This window comes from Telopea speciosissima, chromosome 5 (genome assembly GCF_018873765.1).
Source record: "Telopea speciosissima isolate NSW1024214 ecotype Mountain lineage chromosome 5, Tspe_v1, whole genome shotgun sequence".
In the NCBI taxonomy this organism is placed as follows: Eukaryota; Viridiplantae; Streptophyta; class Magnoliopsida; order Proteales; family Proteaceae; genus Telopea; species Telopea speciosissima.
Window position 1 is genome coordinate 15,262,289 of NC_057920.1, and position 23,801 is coordinate 15,286,089.

Here is a 23,801-nt window from a genome sequence, read left to right on the forward strand (position 1 = left end):
CATAAGGAATCACTACGTGAGTATTATCTCGTTGTCACACTACCACATTGCATCCATGTTAGTAGAGTTGAGGGCTCTCGTGACCATGGAAGGCTCTGTGTCGCTTGATCATAGATGCAGTTACCGCCATGATTCGATGTCTAAAACTCCATGGGATAGGATTGACTTTCTAATATGACCTCTAGACCAATTTATTTTAAAAAATTGTGAACATAAAGTTTTCTTAAAGAGTTGTTAGCCTGTGATTTGTTTTGGTCAAAATTATTTTTAAATCCTTTTAAAAATAAGGAATTTAATGGAAGTCCAAGTGGGAGAATGTTAGAATTTTAATTCTAATAAAATTCTATATGGACATAATTAAATCCCTAAACCAGGCTAATTAGGGTTTTGGTCTAATAAAGTGGGGTCAATAAGTTATATTAGAAGTCTAATGTGGACTGGCTTAGTGTGGGCCAGATAGATTCCTATTGGGACTGTGATAAGTCAGACCCTATAGGGATTACTATATAAGAAGAGCTAGGTCCCCCCCTCTACCCATCACAACTTATTATTCTCAATTACTATTGAGGAGTGCATTCTTGAAAGAGAGGGAGATATTCAGTGTTCGTCGTCCCTGCGCATTCGGTATTCTCATCAGGCCAGTTACTTTGGGAATAGGAATAGAGAGGAAACATCTAGATCTTTGTTCTTTATTTTCCGCTGCAATCATCATCACTATGGATGCGAAACAAGGTTGGTGGTTCTATCCCTATTTTCTATTATTTATTTAATTGTGTTCTTGAACGCCCTATGGAGATCCTGGCTTTTGGGATTTTGTCCCTATTTGGATCGATTTATTCTAACAATTGGGTCCCTGTGAACTCCTCTACAGTACTGGTCAGTCAATTTTCTATGGTACGTGATCCTCTTGTGAATGAACGGTTGACCAGAGGCTCTAAAAATGGCAGTTCATTGGGCCAAACCAGTTTGGGGAGAGCTTCCACCTCAAATCATCAGAGTAGACTAGAGAGAGGAGGCCAACTTCCCATGTTTGTTCAGAGTGATTCTCAGGTGAACGAGTTTTCTTCTTCTAGATTGTCCTGAGGGGTTAATGGAGACACAGCTTTTCTTTTTTTTCCAGGTAAACCAACATTTCTTTCTTTCTTTCTTGCATGTGCTGCGGCATTAAGAATATCTGATAATCTCTAGCGTCTTTTACTACCATCATGTACGCATGAGTCAATCTGATAATACATGCATCTGTACATATATCTATTTTCTAACTCATCCTTTGGTTGGGAGCATTTACTGTGCCTTCATCCATCTTCATCATCCTTTTCTGCACAGTTTGTACGTGCACCAACACATCCATGCCTGTCCAACATTTCCCACATCCATGGATCACCTAAACAGAGGTACATATCAGCATCCCAAATAGAAGATCTACAATAGGATTTTTACTCGTGATTTCTTTCAATGTGTTTAATATGTACAGATCCTGATTAGGGTAGCAAGGAGGGCCGGGGTAATTTAGAGCTTCAAAGTCTGAAACAGATATTTACCTGAGGTGCCAGAATGGAACAATATGGTGATATGGACCATTAATTTCAAAAATTTGAGAGGTTAGGGAATCTGAACTGCAAATTGATTGGGGCCTAGAAGTTCCCAAAAGTGAGAAACATGGATTTGTAGTGCCAGCAGCTTACTTGAGTTTGTAAATTGCCATTTGTCACATGTTAAAAAGATCAGGACCTACACATAAATGGGTCCCAACTTATAGATTATACTATAGAAAATATGATTAGATAATTTGTAACCATCTGATTACTTGTTGGAGTTTTTCAAACATAGGCGCGCGGTTCAATAAACAAAGACACAAAAGACATCTAATTAACATTGAATTCAAATCCTCTCGTCATAAGATATTGGGTGAAGGTGTGAAGGCCCAGACCCATAGAAAGTTCTAGGGTAGGACTTGGCCCAGAGATACTTCCTAGCACTACCAAAACACAATGGCTACAAATTCTATGAACCACTCATCCCTCAGAGGCTTACAACTTCTTGTACTGTTTTTTTAATGGGCAGAGGTTTCCTGTGACATCAGAGGGGAAAACCACGTCAATTATAGGGTGGTAGATGGATTCATTTAGTAGGAGCCCATATTTTGTCTTAGGAGAGAGTATCAGTGAGAGTCTCATGGCTCATTATGTGAGAAGGCATGAGAAGATACCCAATGGGTATCGTGGGGATCTCAGGCCCAAGTACTGGATGGGTGGTGAGCTTTCTGTCGAGTTCGTAACCCGGCCAATATCTTACCTTGGATTATTAGGATGAATTTGACAACATTCTCCTAACTTGGCTGTTAGGATGAAACTAGTGGCATTCTCACGCAGATTCTAGTTCAGATTTGAGGAGTATAATTATGCATGTTGGCAACGTAGAAGAATTGGTGAGGGACAAATTTCAGTTTTAAATTCAGCCATTTACGGATTTACCCTTTCATGTAATGTCTTGCATCAATTATGTCCATGCCCCATGTCATAGTCACGTACACCTTTGTTGTGCCCCTAAATATTTTAATGGTATTATTTTGTCATGTGGTCAACTCTGATATGGTTGAAGCTTGACGTGTGAATAGGGCACCTTAGGGTCAACTTGTCCACAAAATTTCAGTCCCTAAGCCATCATTTTTGCATAAATGTAGAGCTATGTTATGAAGTATTTTAAGTCATTTTTTCCTTCTTAAGAGGTGGAATAAAATAATCCGGTTGAAAAGTAATGCCTGTAATGTATTGTATGTCCCGTAATAAGTTCGATTCTCTTCCACTTTTGCCAATATGAGTTCACCTGGTACGAGTAGTTTTATTGGGGAATTTCCCATCTCATCTCATTAGGAACTTTCCAAAGAAATAACTTGGTAGCCACATCAGTAGTTGCTTGGTTTATTATTGCTGAGGTAATGGCCTACTTCTTCACATCAATGTGCAATTATTGATAGATAGAAGAATCCTTGTATATAGTTTCGTAGACTAGTTACAGTGGTACATACGTTTGATGGAGATCATAGTCAATCGCTTGCTTCTCGCATTTTATGTATAACCGGGGCATTGAGGAATAATTAGAAAGGTGTTTTGGATATAACAATAAAGCCTAAGTTTTCCTAAAGCCATAGTGAATGAGAATCCATTCACCGTGGGAGAATATTTTGAGGTACATACTAAAACCCTATAGAGATTTGTGAATCCTACAATGGTTTGGGGAAGAAAAACTTTCTCCTAACAATAATAGAAATAACAAATTTACTTCTCTTTGGCAATCATTAATATCTGATACTGACTTCTCTTTGACAATCATTAATATCTGCTACTGATAGTGAGGGAAGGGAAGTAGGAAAACTCTTTCTCAATGAATTTGATAGCTCAACTACACCCTTCCTCAGGGCTCCCATAGTCACATGTGATTCCATAGTCACATGTGATTCCTCAATATACTTTTGAAAACACAAACATCATATCAATTAAGAAGAAAAAAAATATTAGGATTGGCAAGGGATTCTATCATTAAAAAAAATGACAAGGGATCACTGGTCATCACAACCACGATGATTATTACACTTGAGAAGATAAAAATCCAAGACCATGTTTGTTACGATTGGAAGAACTCACCCTCATAAACCGGTCTACAAGGGGAGGAAACCCAATATTATATATGTTAGAATAAATTGATCCGAATAGGGACAAAATCCCAAAAGCCAAGATCTCCATAGGACATTCAAGAACACAATCAAATAAATAATAGAAAACATGGATAGAACCACCAACCTTGTTTCACATCCATAGTGATAATGATTGCAACGAAAAATAAAGAACAAAGATCTAGGTGCTTCCCCTCTATTCCCAAAGTAACTGGCCTGATGAGAATACCATATGCGCAGGGCCGATGAACACTGAATATCTCCCTCTCTTTCCAGAATGCACTCCTCAATAGTGATTGAGAATAATTAGTTGTTATGGGTAGAGGGGGGACTTAGCTCTCCTTATATAGTAATCCCTATAGGGTCTGACTCATCACAGTCCCAATAGGAATCTATCTGACCCACACTAAGCCAGTCCACATTAGACTTCTAATATAACTTAATGACCCCACTTTATTAGACCAAACCCCTAATTAGCCTGGTTTAGGGATTTAATTATGTCCATATGGAATTTTATTAGAACTAAAATTCTAACATTCTCCCACTTGGACTTACATTAAATTCCTTATTTTTAAAAGGATTTAAAAATAGTTTTGACCAAAATAAATCACAGGCTAACAATTCTTTAAGAAAACTTTATGTGCACAATTTTTAAAATAAATTGGTCTAGAGGTCATATTAGAAAGTCAATCCTATCCCATAGAGTTTTAGACACCGAATCATGGTGGTAACTGCATCTATGATCAAGCGACACAGAGCCTTTCATGGTCACGAGAGCCCTCAACTCTATTAACATGGATGTAATGTGGTAGTGTGGCAATACTCACATAGTGATTCCTTATGTATCATCAATTTGTCAGTCCAAAATTTCTCTTCTTTAAGTGGTGCAGGCTTACTAGAGAAATAATCTTTATGATTCTAACGAATCTGTATGTCTCATCTTGAATAACTCGAGTTTTACTTTATGTGTTACAAGACATACCTTTAGGCTAATGACTTAATGCCCCAATTTTGCTTAAGGTTAACATATTCCTTAAGTCTTTAAAACTAGATATATATACATCATGTCAATAAATGAAACACCCAAGTATTCAAAAGAATTTTGCATGCAATGACTACTGATACATATAAGCCAAGATTTACCACATGGTAAAAATTACAGCTGAAAATAAACTTCATTTTACAATGGAGCAAAACAACTCCCAGTAACCAACCGCATCCCATGATGCACCTAAACCCATGCTTATGACATGTCTTTCAAAACACAATGGCGAAGACCTTAGGTTAGGGGATCTATAACCATATCATCTGTACCAATATGCTCCACTGCAATGTCACCTTTCTTTACTGTTTCCTTTATAGTCAAACACTTGACCTTCATGTCCTTAGACCCTCTAAGTTCTTTATTGTTGTTTATAAACAACACAGCAAAACTGTTATTACTATATATCTGGATGGGTCTATCCACAAAATCTAAAATGGTCAACTACTTTATGAGATTCCTGAGTCAAATAACCTGAGTAGCAACCCCATGGCATGCTACAAACTTTACCTATATAATCAATGTGGTTATCAATGTTTGTTTTATACTGCTCCATAATACTACCCTTCCTGCCATCAGGAAAACATAACCAGATGTGGATCTCCTATCATTCTCACAGCTAGTAAGGTCGAAATCTGTATGACCCACTAGCTTGAGTTCAGGAATATGTCTTTATGTTACATATAATCTTTTATCCCCTTCAAGTACCGTAATACTTTCTTGGCAGCAACCCAGTGGCTAAGACCAGGATCTGACTGATATCTACCAAGAAGACCCATCACAAAAGTAATATCCGGTCTGGTACAAACCTGAGCATACATGATACTACCTAGTATGCTAGCATAAGGCACCTCATTATGTCATCCTTCTCAGCTTCATTTTTTGGGCACTGTGTCAAGCTCAGTTTGAGAACAGGAACATTCCCAGGTTTGCAATCCAGCATACTGAACCTCTCCTGAATACGATCAACATAAGCCCTCTGAGAAAAACTTAGTAAACGACGAGAACGATCCCTATGGATCTCAATGCAACCTATGTCGTAGTCATGTTCTCCCAGATAGACCTCATAGATAGATGATATAACTGAATTTCTCTTTCTGATGGATTTTCGTAATGGTGCTACCACTGCCTCACCTTGAATCTGAGGAATCTCAGCTGGAATTGCATCAATGATGGGATCCTCAACATCATCCTGATTAAGAGGAATCTCATTAGGTGATACATGAATGTTAAGGGCCGTATCAATATCAGGATCCTGAACTCCAGCAGGTGTAACCAATGGCATAGTATGCCCCACATCCGTCTGAATAGGTAGAAGAATAGGTACTAATGTACCAACCATGTCACTATCTTGAACAGTCTGAGAACCATCATTCTTTTCGGCCACATCAAATTTCAAAAACTTCGTTGTCTATGAGTCCACAATCCTAGTGCCTCCGCAGGGATTATAAAATTTATATCCCTTCGAATGATCTGGGTAGCTAACAAAATAGTAATGAGTAGTCCTAGGATCCAACTTGTTCAAAGTCGGATAATATAGTTTTACTTCTGCAGGGCACCCCCAAACTCTAAGATGGTTTCTGGGTTTAGTAACTACATGGTTAAGGATACAAGGAGTAGTTTTCAAAAACTTCTCCCATAGGTACTTAGGTAAAATTTGTCTTACTAATCATACTCCTCACCAGTGCGGTTATGCCTTTCGACGACACCATTTTTCTCAGGACTTCCTGGTATAGTAAACTGACCAACTATCCCAGAGTCCTCTTAGTATTTGGCGACATGCCCTTAAGCTATCCAGCATCGCCATGTCTGCCATAATAATCACCCCCACGATCGGATTTAACAATTTTAATAACTCTCCCCAACTGTTTCTCAACTTCTGTCCTAAAAATCTTGAGCATGTCAAGAGATTCAGACTTTTCTTTAATTAAGAATAGATAGCCATATTGGAAATAGTCGTCTGTAAAAGTGATGAAATAAAATTTCTACACAATGTGGCTGAATAGGGACAACTAATGTCAGTATAAATGACCTCTAATAGGTTAGAACTATGGATTGCAATTATCTTCTTTATCTTGGATATCTTTCCCTTACAACAGTCTACACAAGTTTCTAGATCACTTTCGAGAGTAGGTAGGATGTCAGACTTTATCAGCCTTTCCACTCTTGCCTTAGAATTATGACCTAGCCACTTGTGCCACAATGTGAAAAACTATTCTTTAGGTAAGGGTCTTTTGGAAACAACATTTTTCAACTTTATAGGAGGCGTAGTTATCATTGAGAGATAAACACAGTCTGTACAATCCATTGGACATAATGCAAGAACCAACTTTATTTGAAACAAGAAATGGTAACTACCAATGTCCAACACTAAAATGAAATTAAATTCCGCCTGAAGGATGGTATATAAAAAGTGTTCTTTACAGTCAAATTAAAACTAGAAGCTAGTAATAAAATGATATCTCCCATGAACTCTACATCAACATATCCATCGTTTCCTACTATAAGCCTTGATTCATCCTGATTTGGCCTCCTCCGATTTATGAATCCCTGTATGGTGAAACCAACATAGTTAGTTGCCCCGTCATCTAGCCTCCAATAACTGGATGGGGCTTCTGAAAAATTGGATTCACAAACAAAAACCAAAGAATCAATACCTGATGGCTTGGGTTTTGATAACCAAGTCTTGTATTTGTTGCAGTCCTTTTTTATGTGACCCTTCTTCTTGCAAAAGAAGCAGCGATCACTCTCTTTCTTGAAAGAGGCTTTCTTGGGTCCTAAATTGTTAATCTGATCGTACTCTTTATTGGCAGACTTATGAGTATGGTGTTTAGATTCTTCACTCTTATGGGATGTGGAAGTAAAAGGGACAGTTTGGGCTTTATCTTTCTTTAGATTCTCTTCTTCAGATACAACTCTAGAGATAAGGTCATTAATACTCCAGACACCATCTTGGGAAAAGTAGTTGATTTTGATAATGTCAAAATCAGAAGGTAAGGTATTAAGAACTTGATGAACAACGAAGGCATCAGGAAGAGCAACATTCAAGGCTTTAATTTTGGTTTGATAGCCAACCATCCAAACAATATAATCCCTAACACCCCCAGAACCATGATATTCCATATTAAATAGCCCTTGTAGAAGTCTCCTAATCTCATCATTCGATGAAACTTGGTATTTCTTGGAAATTGCATTCAGCAACTCCCTGGCAGTATATTTATCAGGCAGACCATTCTTTAGGTGTTCCGGTACAGACCTCTTTATAGACAGTACAACTAAGCGATTACTCTTTTCCCATGCAAAATGCATAGATCTTTCATCCTCAGTACTATTAGCTGTTAGGTCCATTGGTTTATCTATAACAAGGGACGTATGCACATTTGCTATCTCCATGGCAAACATAATGTCCTCTTTCCACTTCTTAAAATTTGACTCAGTAAGAATCTCAATAGTGACCATAGTATTGTTGACAGAAAAAGTGACTAAAAATTTAAACAATGAACAGTACAATAATCAGCATGATGCAAGTATAGCTTGAAACCTTATAAGCTAATGAGAATTTTACACACATCGTTGTGAAAACACCTTTGGGCTGAATTCTCAACATGCAATTATAAAAATCCCTACATACCAGTGGCCATGGGAATACAACTCAACTTTCGAAATCCACCACCTTTGGGTATGTAAAATTCTAGGGTCAGCCTATTCATATGCATACTGTATATGTACCCCTTCAAGTACCAATACATGATCACCACCTTTGGGTGTATGACCACACATCAGAGTTGAAGGACATCCCACAACTGTATGAGATCGGTGTTTCACAAATCCAACAAGGAAGGTCGCTTTGGCGGCTGTATCCTGTCGAACCCATGGAACCCTCTCTTGGGATTTTCCAAAATTACTTACATCCTTAAACAATGTGTTATTTTATAATTTATGAAAAAGGGCTTAAATGTCTTAAAACTAACATAAAAAAACTAATAATTCTGTTCATCAAAGTAGGTATTCTAGCAAGTTCAAAATTTGGTTCGATTCCCAATGAAACAAATCGGTAAAATTCAAAATATGACATGCATCAAAAGAATACCAAGAAAATTTAAAATATGCATATCTAGTTTTAATGTCTTACAAACTAACACAAAATCCAATGATTCTGTTCATCTAGATAGGTATTCCATCAAGTCAGAAAACTGGTTCGGTTCCCAATGGAACGTATCGATAATTCCATAAAAGGGCATGCAACAAAAGAATATCATAAATATTTAAAATATACATATCTAGTCAAAATAGGGGGCACCATTGTGTAGAGCACAGAAAAACAGAGCCAATGCAAAAAACGAGACCCCAAACGGAGTCTCATAGCCCCCAGAAAGCCCCGTCAAAGTTTCAGGGCAAAAGCAATTGACTGTACTAGTTTGACCGGTTTGTATGGTCAAACCGGTTCAGCCAAATCAAACCGATTCCGTGTTGAACCTGGTCCAACCAATCCGGTTTGATACCGGTCCAATCGGGTTTGGGTCAACCATATCCGAGTTAAATTTCCGGGTCATGGGTCGGGTCACCGAGTCGTGAAATGGGTCGACCCAACCCGACCGACGCACGTTAGCAACGCCCATAATTAATAGCAGGTGCACGATAGAAAACCCAGATTCCCCTTTTTTTTTTTTTTTTTTAAGAACTCTGCCGACGAGTGAGATCACCCGCGGCTGTCGTCGGCGCGTGAGGGTGCGTCCGGCGGTGATCCACATATCGGAATTTCTATTTTTTAATGCTCTCCGTGCTTGTATAATCAGATTTGACTTTCGCCCAAAAAATAATCCGACAGAATGCCAGTGTCCATATGGATTTTTGGAAAACTGAAAAAAAACCCTAAAAACCTTGATTCGAATCGAAATTTTTTCGATTCCCTTATTATGTTCTATTATTTTGAATCCATATAGGTTCAAGAACGGATCTATGGAGGCTCTGATACCACATGTTGAATAAATCGATCCGAATAGGGACAAAATCCCAAAAGCCAGGAACTCCATAGGGCGTTCAAGAACACAATCAAATAAATAATAGAAAACAGGGATAGAACCACCAACCTTGTTTCGCATCCATAGTGATGATGATTGCAACGAAAATAAAGAACAAAGATCTAGGTGCTTCCCCTCTATTCCCAAAGTAACTGGCCTGATGAGAATACCATATGCGCAGGGATGATGAACACTGAATATCTCCCACTCTTTCCAGAATACACTCCTCAATAGTGATTGAGAATAATTAGTTGTTATGGGTAGAGGGGGGACCTAGCTCTCCTTATATAGTAATCCCTATAGGGTCTGACTCATCACAGTCCCAATAAGAATCTATCTGACTCACACTAAGCCAGTCCACATTAGACTTCTAATATAACTTAATGACCCCACTTTATTAGACCAAAACCCTAATTAGCCTGGTTTAAGAATTTAATTATGTCCATATGAAATTTTATTAGAACTAAAATTCTAACAATATATGCCACATCCAAGCCCTTACGGGACCGATGTGGGACTAATGTACATAACAATGTTCTTGATCACCGTCGGATGCACTTTAAAGGTGCATTGTAGAGGATAAAAATTTGAGGGTATATACTGATACAAGAATGCAGACACATACATGGTGGATATGAATTAATTTGATTATGCAATTTGACATGTAACTAATCCAAACCTTGTCTTATACATAAAATGGTGAAGAAGAAGGGGCAAATATAATTCCATAGGGTAAAGGTAATGTCACTACTCGACTCCACACTGCCCTTTGCCACCCCTATTTGGAGGTCATGGTTCGGCAGTCGGCACTCCCTTAGCTAAGCCTTAATTTTGGAGATTTGGGATGATGCATGTTCCATGTTCAAATTCATCAAAACTCTTTCCTAAAAAGATTTTTAAAAAACGAGAGAAAAGGTTCTTTGAGTCAATAGGGGAGGTATGCTAGTGTATTCTCTCTCTATCTCTCTCTCTCTCTTCCTCAAATAATGATTTTGCTACCCCCCCTATGTATGAAATCAGTCCACTGCACTTCATTGGCATGATCCTCTTCTATGCCACTTGCTTAGAGAACTCTTTTCTTTATAAAAAAAAAGAAAAGAAGAAATCAAACGCTCATAGGAATATCGTTGACTAGTCTTAGGGGGACGCTAAACCTGATATTGTTTATTTGTGTGGTAGCATTTCTTACAAGTGTTTTTCTTTCTTTTATTTTCTATTGTCAGGTGGTATCGGTTAAAATTGGAATATGAGATGAAAGGTTGATAGATAAACGGGAGAGGGTTCTCACACCACCGGTGGTGTGGGGGGGAAGGAATCTTTCGCGTTACATGAATCATTGCTTGTGAAATGATTTCATCAACAAGATTACCTATATGGTTTGGGAGGAGAGAGTGTATCAGTAATCCCTACACCACATTGGCAATGTGGGATCTTTTTCCCCGGGTGAAAATAACCTTGCACTTTAGGGGAGGGAAAATTTTCCTTAACCCATGATAAAGGGTTCACCATGAACTGCTAGAATTACTTCCCCCTATTTGTTTGAGATCCAAAATGCCCTTCAATGTTTCCAAACACATGTCTGTGTTCAAACGCAATGATGACTATCGATGAAAGAGGAATCTTTGACAACGACTTAAGAAAAACTCGATCCAAAGAGGGAATGCAAAGATTATCAAAAGTAATTTTTTGAATTTGATTATCAAAAACATATCATTGCCAGAAATAAATTCATAATCACATGCCTTTCTTTAGCAATGGAGTGGAAGAACGTTGGTCATTTCTTTTGATCAAATGTGTTAGCCACCACCAATTTGCCAAGAAACTTCTTTTTTTCTTAATAAAGAAGCTACGATCACTGACAATATTATTATTGCCCAAGAGATTTTTCATTTTATACGAAAAAAGAGACATGGTAAAACTGGATTTCTAGCACTCAAACTTGACATGTCTAAGTTTCTGGGAAAGTCGTTTCGAACTGACTCCTAGTCTTTTAGCAAACATAGGAGATACAAAAGAATGCGTTGCCCTTGAATCAAACAACGCATAAGCAGGCTGTGAACATATAGAAACCATACCTGTAATCACAGTAGGGTCAGCCTGGGCTTCATCATTGGTGAGTGCATAGATTTGCCCCTAAGGTCGGTTGCTGGTTGGAGGCGGAACAGGACGACTAGTAGGTCGTGTCTGAGGTGCTTTAGAAGGTGCTGCAGTTGAAGTACTTCCCCGCTTGGGGTATGGGCATTCTTTAGACATGTGACCACTACCCAGACAGTTATAACATTAGACTGTCTGTGCCCCATAGTGAGGAGTCCATGATGCATGAATTATTATCCAATTAGCCACCTAACAAGCACATCTAAGTCACTAGGTACTTGCTACTGCAACAACTTGGGTAACATCGCGGATCACTTATCTTATCACCAAGATGAGACCTCAATTGTTACTAGGGAGCTCACGCCGGCAGAAGCCACTCGCCACCCGGAGGCAAACCCCGATAACCAATGGTCATCCCTGACCTGGCCTCGAATCACTCCTCAGGCACACAGGGAGCCTTGATTACCCAACACCTAACCCTTGTTGGTAAGGGTCGTAGCAAGGGGATCGAACATCCTAGCCGCAATAATACTATATGAGGCTATCGTATTGAGAGGTATTCCGGGCACATTGACGTCCCATACCATCTAGTACCCGGGTACCAGCACGACACGACACATGACAAGCAAGGATTAACAATTTAAGGGGGTCCGATGCCGGCATACCCAACACCGTATCCCAACCAAGCATTTGAAATAGATCTATATAAACTACATCACCAACATATCCACAATCATAGTTATAAATATAAAATTTATGAAAGATGCATGATAATTGGCATTCAAATCACACAATATAATAAACACTCCCAAAATCAAATCAAATCCCAACCCCACTCACCTATTCATTCACGATCTGTTACTAAGGTTTGTTTGCCGTTCAACGTAATGTAGTCCCACCGTATAAGTAATATTGCCTAGAGAAGCATAACAAAGCGAATTAGGTGAGGTAAGAGGGGTCCCGAAGTCTAGGCTTAAGGATAACACATTAGAGTTTAGGTGGACTCTTGAGTGGAGGCACAGCGCCTGGGTCCACCCTGGGCAAAATACTCTAAAACCCAAGACTGGACTCTTGGGTGGATCCTGGCCAGAGTCCACCACAGGGTCCAGCTCTTGCAGAGAAGGGGTGGACTCTGGTTGTGGTTTCTGGTCTGAGTCCACCACAGGGTCCAGCTCCTGCAGAGAAGGGGTGGACTCTGGTTGTGGTTTCTGGTCTGAGTCCACCACAGGGTCCAGCTCCTGCAGAATCTGAATTTCACCACAAGCAAGCTCCCGAACCCGATTTCTCTTGGGTTTCAACTCACAAGGACTTAGGGAAAAGGTCTACAAGCCACCTAGGGTCATAATACCCTGCTCTTATCTTAGGGTTAATGGGTTCAAAGGATAAGTTCATCAAAACCCCAAATCTAAGGTTTCTCCACCAAGAACCCTAGATCCAAGAATCAAAATCCAGAAAAGGGAAGAGAATAGACTCAAGGCTAGCTTCAAGCCTCCAAGTAGGGAGGATACTAACCCAAAAGCATCCTTGGGTTCCAAATGGAACCCTAGGTTCAAAAACCCCCAACCCAAATGGTCACATCTCCAAACCCAAAAGAATTGAAGAAGAGAGAGAGAGATAGATAGATTCAACGACCTACCTTGTCTTAGCAATAACTCCTAGGTAGAGTGGTTGCACAAGCCGTAGGATCTCCACCTCCTTTCTCCTCTTTCCTTCTTCTTCCCCTCTCTTTTCCTTTCTCTCCTCACCTCCACGATTTTTTCTTGGTTAGATGACTTAGTGGCTAGTTAGTGGGTGAGTTATGGTTTTGTGAGTGGATAGATAAGACCAATCCACAAAACTCCAAAACTCAAAGTTGTCTTTAGTGGGGACCTAGGATATTTGTGGCTTGTGAGTGGAAAGTTGGATTAATCCACTCAAATCTAAAACCCTTATTTATCTCTAGTGGGTCCCTAAGATATTTCATGACCCCACACTAAAATACAAAAGGAGATGATGGGGCCCACGATACCTTATCCACAATAAATCATATGACAGGTGTGGACTCACCACCGGGTCCAGTTCAGGGTCCAGTCCACCAGAAATAAGGTAAACTCAAGGCAATAGACGCCAGGCTTTGACCCACCCCTTAAGGGCAGTAAGGGAATTAAGCAACCTCGTAAACAAGTTCAGAACATACCCAAAATAGTTCCTTTGCCCCATCAAAGATTAATTTTTGGAATCCCGAAGAGTTTCCTTACTTCGACGTTCACTTCACCAGGGCTCGTCATGTCGATGTGACAAGACACTGGGTTCTTTCTTCGGTACTCCTCGCTCTTGGGACTAGTGCTTGGAGGGTAGTCCATGAAGTCTTCATCCACGAATTTTCCCCCATCCCGATTGAGAAACCTTTCCTCCACCGCCAAACCAGTGAACTGGTCAACGATCTTATAACTCGGTTTGACCACCATTGCGAATAGCTCACCGGCATAGACACTAGCTCCGTCTACGTGGCACAAAATATTAATATTAAAAGATGATCTCGGGTGCGGGTCTAACACTTATGACAGAGTTGAATGGAGTTTTCTGCTTAAGTTGTTTGAGGTCTTGGGTTTTGATAACCATTAGATCCGACTCCTTTCCACCTTATTACAATGTTCTTTTTCCATCAAACCAAATGGGAGCTCATTTGATTATTTCCAACCTACAAGGGGTCTTAGATAGGGATGCCCACTTAGTCCTTATCTGTTCCTTCTGACTATGGAATGTCTATCTCGGTTGTTGCACACTTATAGACAACTGGACTTATTTAAGGGTATCAAAATCTCAAGACATGGACCGGAAATTACCCACCTTTTTTTTGCTGATGATACCCTTCTCTTCTGTTGGGCCAGCCTAGAGGATGTCCACACTCTTAAGGCTATCATCAACCTCTTTAAGTCCCTGTCAGGCCAACAACTTAACCTGCAAAAAAGTAGCATCTTTTTCAGCAAAAACACCCCTACATGCGTACAAAAGGACATTTGCAAAGCCTTGGATATGAAAGTGATGGGCGTGGACTCTAAATACTTGGGCATTGCTCTATTCCCTACAAGGTCAAAAACCCGCTGTTTGGCACCCATTTTAAACCGAGTACAATCAAAATTGGCTGATTGGAAAACCAAGTTTTATCCCAAGCAGGCCGTCTTACTCTCATCAAATCGGTTCTTCAATCAATTCCCACCTTCCACATGTCTTACCTTCTTTTTCCAAAAATGGCTCTAAGCTTGATTCTATCTGTTCTGCCTTTTGGAAGGGTAAAACACTGCCAGGAAAAGGGCTATCCCTTATCTCTTGGGACTCTATGTGCCACAACAAAAGTAAAGGGGGACTGGGTCTTCGCTCTCATTGGGACCATAATCGAGCACTCATATTAAAGTTATCCTGGCGACTTCTGACTGAACCTCATTCTCTTTGGGCTCGACTTCTTAAAGGTAAATATTTCCCCAATCATTCCATCCTCAACCCTAGGAAACCTTCTCAACTAGGATCTTGGACTTGGAACAGTATTTGAATTGTTCTACCAACCCTTAGGAAAATGGTCCGCTGGAAAATTGGTTATGGCTCCTCCATCAATATCTGGGATGACCCCTGGATTCCATCATCATCTTTTACTACTTTAAAACAAGTTGTTCAAAGGAATCCGCTCTTTAATAATGTTAATGAGCTCTTGTCTAACAGATCTTGGAATGTACCCTTGCTTAATTCTATATTCCCTTCATCCATTATGCAAAACATAACCTCCATCCCAATTTTTGTTAACCCCTTCATTGATCACATCTTTTCACCTGTGTCTAAGACAGGGAAACTAACAACCAAACAAATTGCCTCTATTCTTAAGTATACATTCTCAGCTAACGCTATACCATCCACCAGCTGCCTTTGGAACCAGATTTGGAACTTGAAAATACCACCCAGATTTTCACTTTTCTTATGGAAATTACTCCATGATGGTGTACCCACCAAATCAAAATTGTTTTTGACAAATGATGAATATCCTTTGTGCCCGCTTTGTAGATTGCCACCTGAAACCCCTTGGCATATGTTTTTCTCCTGTGATTTCTCCAAGAGAATTTGGACTGCCATTCCACTTGGCATCAAGATTGAATATCTTAGGGGGAACAATATTATCGAGGCTTTAACCAACCTTGTACAGGTGGGGGGTACCCCAAAATCCCATATCACTATTATACTAAGCATGGTGGCCATCACCTTATACTTCATTTGGACCCATTGGAACCATGTGATTTTTCAGGGCAAACAAGTTAATCTCTATATGGTTTTAAATAATATTTTTAGATGGATTCATGATCTAAATCTGTGTTCCTTTGAGGTCTTCAGAGAACCAACCCCAAGCTCTAATGACCAACCTGTTATAAATTCCCTTCCATTTACTCAATCTTCTTATTTGAGTTTGTCTACATCTGAGGCATGTCTTATACTTTCGGACGGAAGCTACTGCCCATTAACTGCTCATGGGGGATGGGGGTGCCTAATCATGAATAACAAGATTTTTTTTGCTTCCTCTATGCATTATGGCCATGTAGGATCCGCATAAGAAGCAGAATTGCGAGGAATCCAAGAAGGGCTCCAAAAGGCACTTCCATTGGCAGGACAACAAATGATTGTGTGGACGGACTCACAAGAGATCACGAATTGGCTCACATGTCTAGAGAAGCATCCTTGGCCATATCAGTTTTATACCTAGTTATATGACATTTCTCAGCTTATTACAACTATTGGGTTTGTAATATTTATTAAACAACCTAGATCTTACATTGAACCTGTGGATAGGCTTGCTAGATTTTCTAGGATTAATTCGGTATCATCGGATTGTTTGGAGGACAATGTCACTATTATGTTTAATCAATAGTAGTTTTTATTCTTCACCAAAAAAGAAAAAAAAAAAGAAGCTAAAATCAGATTTTGGACAGTTGGGAATTTGGGATAGTTAAATGAAGGGAAATTATCAATGCCAACCCCTGACGTTTGCCTATATTTTAAAGCACACCCACTAACTACCATAATATCAACCATTGCCCATTTTTTAACAGTGTTAACCTCTGAATTTCATTTGACCAAAATACCCTTCACACTAAAACATAAAAGGGCAACACAGTCACTAAATTAATCCATTTTCGGTTAGAATCTTCGTTGTCACTCCTTCAACGAGCATTGTCTTTGTCCACTCCAACTTCAGACTTCAGTTGTTGTTGTAAGGTCGCACCACCACAACCGGCACCCTCCCTCACCACCTGTTCTCCTTGACGACTGCCACAGTGAGTGTGACCCATCTTCATCGGTTATTGACGATGGTGATGTTGCCTCTTCCTCTTTCGCAGAACCTTGCCTTTCGATTTCAATCTCCTGCCCTTGGATGACATTGACGTCGACATTGCCGGTGATGTCTTTGCTAGTTTTTTATGTGAATTAGAATCACCACAAGATCAGTCAATTAGAAGAACTATAAAAACTGTGAAGTTCCCATCTATCAGCTTGATGTATCATACATCTACAAACTAAAAAACTGCTCTGTGTGATTCCAGAATGTTTAAACAGAATAAAATTAATGTTTTAATCATCTACGATGCAACAAACTGAAACCAGAATCAATAAAAGAAATCAAATTGAGAAGATCAAACCAGAAAACTGAGATTTTGAAGAGTTGTACTTGAAATCAAATTAGTAACAGAACCTTTAAAATAGAAACTGATCTCAGATTCAAGGGGGAATCCAACAGAGATGGTAGCACAATTTTATCAAAGATATATATTGTAATTGAAATTGAAATAAAGCACAAACTAGAAGTTAAAATTTTCCAGCAAACTAGATATCCTAGGGATGAGAATTGAAAGTTGTTACTTGGAAAGCAGAAAAGATATGAGAAGGGATGGAAGATCCAGTTCAGGAATCCACCCAAACGAAGATCTGGAATCCACCGAAAACCTTTTCTGGAATCTAACAGATTAAGTAGCAGAATCCATAGTAATCTACTGAGAAAAGCTTCTTCTTCTTCTTCATTCATTAAATTATGGGGTAGGGCATTGCCGTTCGTTATTTAAGAGAATCAATAACTTACCCCATTAAAATGGAGTAGGACCATCATAAATGTAGACTAATGGAAACAATTATAACTGAAGAAACTAGGATATTGATCAGATTATACTAAGTTTCAGATTCACACACTCACAGAGAAAGAGTAATGAAAAACAGAGACAGAACGATGTAACGTGGTTCGGCCATTGATGCCTACGTCCACAGAGATAAAACCCCAGTTTTTCATGTTACTTCTTTGGGTGAGTTTATTATCCTTAAATAGGATTTACAAGAGAGATCTAGATTAACAAGGTTACAAGGATCCTGCTTCTTGCTTATCTCTAATTGATCTCCTACAAGGAATCCACAACTAGCCGTATTTATCTTATCGTCACAGCTCGAAATCCTTATCGGGTTGTTACAGCCTGGCTCCTTGATCTGTTCAACACTCCCCCTCCAAGTTGGAGCGAAAATATCCTCAGAGGTCAACTTGGACAACATGCATTGGAATATACCCTTAGGAAGAGCCTTAGTAAACATATCTGCAATTTGATCCGTACTTCGAATGTACAGGGTCTCTATAGTTTTGTCTTGAACCTTCTCACACACAAAGTGGCAGTCCACTTCTATATGTTTGGTCCTTTCATGAAAGACTAGATTGGAGGCAATGTGAGTTGCAGCTTGATTATCACAAAAGAGTTTCATAGGAGTAGTATCATATCCCAGTTCTTGTAACGCATGGAGAATCCACACTAATTCACTTGTTGCAGTAGCCATTGCTCTATATTCTGCCTCAACGCTTGAACAAGCAACAACACTTTGCTTCTTACTTTTCCATGTGATGAGATTTCTTCCCACAAAGGTACAGAAACCAGTAGTAGATCTTCTATCTACAGGGCTTCCTGCCCAGTCTGCATTAGCATACCCCACAATATCTGTATTATCATTTTTCTTCATCAAGATACCTCTTCCGGGGCAAGAATTGAGATAGCAGAACATACGATTGACCAGGTTCATATGTTCCTCAGTGGGAGCATGCATGAATTGACTGACATAGCTAACAGCATATGTGATATCCGGTCTGGTAATGGTTAAGTATATTAACCGACCCACAAGTCTTTGAAATCTACCAGTATCAGGTAACAAGGTAGATTCATCAATAAATTTACTATTGTACTCCATAGGAGTATTCACAGGTTTAGCACCTAACTTCCCTGTATCTTTTAACAGATCCAAGACATATTTCCTTTGTGAAAGGAACCGTCCCTTTTGAGAACTGGCAATTTCTATTCCGAGAAAATAACTCAACTTTCCCAGATCTTTGATGAAAAACTTCTGCTTTAGGTATTGCTTGAGAGTAACAATCTCATGATGGTTGTCTCCTGTGATGACAATGTCATCCACGTAAACCAAAATAATCACAACTCCTTCAGCACCTCTTTTAACAAACATCGAGGAATCAGATTCACATTTGAATCCAAAACTTAAGAGAGCAGTACTTAACTTGCCGTACCATGCCCTTGGAGACTGCTTTAAGCCATATATGGCTTTGTTGAGTTTACAAGCAATGCCCTCCTTATTTTCAAGTGGATGTCCAGGAGGAAGGATCATATACACATCTTCTTCAAGGTCTCCTTGCAGAAACGCATTTTTCACGTCCATTTGGAACAAAGGTCATTCACAGTTAACAGCCATTGACATAAGAATCCTGACAGTGCTCATTTTAACTACAGGAGCAAAGGTCTCCTTGTAATCTATACCGTAGGTCTGGGTGTAACCTTTGGCGACAAGTCTCACCTTATATCTTTCAATAGAGTCATCACTATTGAATTTAATTTTGTATATCCACCGGCACCCAACAGGTCGTATGCCTTTAGGCAGAGTAACAATTGTCCCAAGTATGGTTTTTAGCGAGGGCTTTCAACTCATCATCCATAGCCCTCGCCCATATAGGACATTCTTTTGCTTCCATAAAGCTGGTAGGTTCCTTGTGAGTGTCAATAGATGTTAGAAAAGCTTGAAAAGTATCTTATAAGTTCTCATAACTTACATGAGCTTGAATAGGGAAGGTCATAGTATGATAAATTTGATAATCTTTGAGTCTGGTCGAAGGCTGGATTGTCACACCCCAAACCACCCCCTGGGAGGATTAGGTAGGTGACCCGAATTACGTAACGGCAATCCGCCAAATCCCATGGATCTAAAAGCAGTTAATACATTCATGGAACCACATTCATTCACTTTACCTCGAACCATCTCGAACTTCACGAACTCCCCGATCGATTCTCAACCATGTGCTAAGTATGATGCCATTCAATCATCCTTCGCCTCGTACTCTCCATTCACCTGGTTCACCACAAGCTGGGAGTCACTCCGGATGGATAGGTGTGTGACCTGAATGGCTTTGACCACCAGGAGTCCAGCGAGTAATGCTTCATATTCTGCTTCGTTATTGGATGCTGGGAAGGTGAATCAGAGAGCATACTAGACTCAAAATCCTTCGGGGCTGGTGAGTATGAAGCCAACCCCGCTTCCTGTGGCGTTACTCGAACCATCCACGAACATCTCCCACGATCCTCGATCATGATCTTTTGGTTCCTCTGCTTCTGGCTCTGTCTTTGGTAAGGTGCATTTAGCGACGAAGTCTGCCAAGGCTTAGCCTTTGATGGCAGTCCTGGGTTGGAACCTAATGTCATGCTCACTCAATGCTACTGCCTAGGCTATCAATCGTTCGGAGACATCTGGCTTGTGGAGTACCTTCTTCAGCGGTAGGTTAGTGATGACTATGATGGTATGGGCTTGGAAGTATGGTCGTAGCTTCCTAGCCGCGATCACCAGTGCATAAGCTACTTTGTCGATCCTGGTGTACTTGGTTTCTGTATCAATCAACACATGGCTGACATAGTAGATGGGTCTCTGTATCTTACCCTCTTCCTTTACTAGCACTGCGCTGACTGCGATGTGGGTCGTTGCCAAGTAGATCTATAGTTCTTCACTAGGTTCTGGTCGCCCTATCAGTGGTGAACTCCTGAGGTATTCCTTCAACTCATCGAATGCCTTCTGCACTCCTCCGTCCATGCAAAGTCTTTAAGACTTCGAAGGTTCTTCAATGTCCTGAAGAACGACAGGCACTTGTCTCCCGACTGTAACACGAAACTGGAAAGGGCGGCAATCCTTCCATTCAGCCTCTGTACTTCCCTGACCGTTCGAGGTGGTGCCATTTCTTGGATGGCTTTGATCTTGGAGGGGTTGGCTTCTATTCTACGAACTGAGACTATGAATCCCAAGTACTTCCCTGACGTTACCCCGAAGGCACACTTCGTAGGGTTTAGCTTCATCTGGTTCCTTCTCAGCACGGCGAACACTTCCTCCAAGTCGGCAAGGTGTTGATGGGCTTGGACGCTTTTCACGAGCATGTCATCCATGTACACCTCCATATTGCGCCCAATCTGTTCCTCGAACATCTTGTTGACCATCCTCTGGTAGGTGGCCTGATTGGGCTGTAATCTTAGATAGAAATCATTATTTATTTACGGTTTTTATTTGAATATTTATGAAGGATTTGATACTTTTATGTGATTTCTATGATTGCAGGCCTGGAAGGAGAAAAACATGAATCAGTGATAGAATTAGCCCTCGTAGCCGATTTTGGATGTTTATCAGATGGGTCAAGGGTTCCGCATGTGAGAAAATCGTCATCTCAAGGGCATTATCATAATTTGATAAAGAGGAAATTTCTCAAGAATAATCGATATTGGATTCGTTGCATCAGAAAAATTAAATGGTTAACATTTAATTCTTGGGTCGAATCGATTTGGTTCAAGGAAGGAGGGATTATGGCCAAAAAATGGATTATGGCAAAGTTGGATGGTGTGAAGAAAGAAAAAAATAAAAGAAAGGAGAGAGAAATCTTCTCCCACGTAAACACCTCTCTCTCTCTCTTTCTAGTTTGTTAATTCAAAAATATTATTAAATATCTTTTTACCCTTTTTCTAAGTCATTCCATCTCACACGTTGCCTCTCTCTCCCATCCCCATCTCACATGTTCTCTCTCTCTCTCTCTCTCTTACTCTGCTAGTCGAACCCAATTCCCTTGGATTATTTTCAATTTTTTTTATTTCAAAACCCATATCACCTCTCCCCTAAAAGGGGGATACGAATGGATATCAAAAAAGGGGGGGGGGGGGGGGGAGAATTGAATTAGGATATATTCAACCACGGAGAGCAAAAGGGGGTCGACGGTTCTGGGAGAAGAAGACTTAAAGAAGAAGAAGAAGAGGAGGGGAAGAGCATCCACCATCCAACACCTTCATTAACACACACCTGAATCGACTGCCATTGCTTCTACCCTCTTATTCCCTCTAATTCTCTTGGCTTGTATCCCTAATTTCTCTTTATTTTATTCATGTTAAATGAGTAACTAAACTTGCTGTTGTTTTTGAGAAGATGATACTTTAAGGAAGATTTAATTACTCATTCTCTTTTCTTATTGATTGCTTGAAAACGACTTAGGCATCTCATTATGATTTTTGTGTAGTCATGTTTACATCTAGTTAGGGTAATTTGTTTCTGTGATTCAATTTAACCTACCAAGCAATAGTATTGAATTGATTCATGTGGTCGTATCAATGATACAGTATACCTGAGTGGATTGTGCGTACCCGAGCTCTTTAAACTTTTGATTCATTGTAGCGATCGGACGACAATTTCACCAAGATACTTTATACCTAGAAGGGACCCTATTTTCTGTGATTGTCATGGGGCTTGTAGTCGCCATGAGCTGGATATGAGAGAGATTGAATGATGAATCTAAATTAAAGTTGATTCAACCTAAAAACAGTATTTTCTCACCATCTTTTATTCGTTTTAATCAGTTGCTAGTATTAGTTTTAAATTAATTAATTTACGTTTTTAGTTCCACCTTAGACTTGATTTAATTTTGTGCAACTTAGCCTCTGTTCCCCGTAGTTTGATACCCGTACTTTCCACTGTATTAGTGTTTAGTTAGGTTTATTTTTTATTGGTTCAATGACTCGATCATGGCCCCTGCATTCTTTAGTCCGAACAGCATGACACGATAGCAGTAGTTCTCCTTGTCTGTTCGAAAGGCAGCGTAAGACTCGTCATCCTCATGCATGAAGATCTGGTTGTAACCAGAGTAGGCATCGATGAAACTCAACATCTCATGTTCGGCGGTGGCGTCGATCAGCAGATCAATCCTGGGTAGTGGGTACTCGTCTTTTGGGCATGCCTTGTTCAAGTCAGTGTAGTCGATGCACATTCTTCACTTCCCATTGGGCTTGGGCACTATGACCACGTTCGCGAGCCAGGGAGGGAATTTCTCTTTTTTGATGAACCCTGTTCTACTCAACTTCTCGACCTCTTCCTTGATAGCTGCTTGTCGGTTGAGAGCAAAATTTTGCCTCTTCTGCTGTACGGGCTTCCTGGTTGGGTCTACATGCAACCTATGCTCTGCTATAGATCTGGGAATGTCTGGCATGTCTGCAGTCGACCATGCGAAGACATCCATGTTGGCTTGGAGGAGGTGTCCCAATTCTTCATTCTGTTCATTACTCAATAATGAGCCAACCTGTATGACCTTGGAAGGGTCATCCTTGCTGAGTGGCCTTGGGACAAGGTCCTCCACTGGCCTTCCTCTCTTCTCTGTCAGATCATCTCTCTAGTCACTGACCAGGTTCTCCATGCACAGTGCCATCCTAAGTGTGTTGCCATTGTTCTTCTTCACGAAGGTGGCATAGCATTCTCTGGCCTTCTTCTGATCACCTCGGACTTCACCTACTCCGTTGTCAGTAGGGAACTTCATCTTCAGGTGGAGTGGAGACACGATGCCTCTAAGGGCTATCAGAGATGGTTGCCCTAGGAGGCCATTGAACGACACTTAGGACCTGACAACCATGAA